Below are 856 nucleotides of genomic sequence, written 5' to 3' on the forward strand. Positions count from 1 at the left end.
ACTTCATATAATTAAGAATAATCTATCATCCTTTTTTATGGATAAGTTAGCCTTGACTACTGTAATGTCCATGAAGCATTTGAAAGACTTATGTATCAGGCTCGCAATCTGCAAGTCTAAACCCATGCCCACTGTTGTGTATTTGAGATCTGGTGAACTTTACAACACCTCTGATTGTAACTCTTTCTCTTATTTTGTCTTATTTTTCCCTATTAGATGCCTTTTAGAAGCCAGTGTTCACCTTTTGGTTCTCCAACTACATCTTTAAGTGATCTGCTGAGCAAGGACCTTCTTTGTTCAGTACAATGTCGATAAGAAATAAGGTGCCCCACAACAATAACCAAACTCATGGCAGCTTTGCTGCGTCATTGGTAAGAAAACCTAGATAGTAAAAGGCAAATCAATATTCTCCTTTTTAGCAGATGATATGTAGTAATCAGCAGCTTGTACTCAAGTAAAGTGCAAAAGTCCGTTTGTTAGTTGAGGCGTGAAGTTGTCAGTTGTCAGCGTCAAAAGCAGAAACGCCGAAGCGCTGTCAGAGCGTAAAGTTCAAAGTTCGCCATTTAAAGCAGCAGAAACGCGCAAGCAGTAGTCCAATGTGTTTAGGCAGTGGGGCTCTCGCGTGCCTCTGCCAGTGCCCGTGCCTCTGCCCGTGCCCCTCCCGTATGGAAACGTGGAGCTGAGTGCCGTCTTATGATGGTATTTTGCTGAAGCTCGAAGCGAGTGGGCCGCGAGACAAGCGCAAGGTGTGCACGAGTCCAGCGTCAGACCCGCTCTAAAGCAGACTACAAGTCAGTCTGGGAGTCTGCTTTAGCGAGCGTATGATAGAACAGAAGGGGAACATGGAATCGGCCCT

The sequence above is a fragment of the Frankliniella occidentalis genome, unplaced genomic scaffold (assembly GCF_000697945.3).
Source record: "Frankliniella occidentalis isolate FOCC.00 unplaced genomic scaffold, Focc_3.1 Scaffold189, whole genome shotgun sequence".
Classification (NCBI taxonomy): domain Eukaryota; kingdom Metazoa; phylum Arthropoda; class Insecta; order Thysanoptera; family Thripidae; genus Frankliniella; species Frankliniella occidentalis.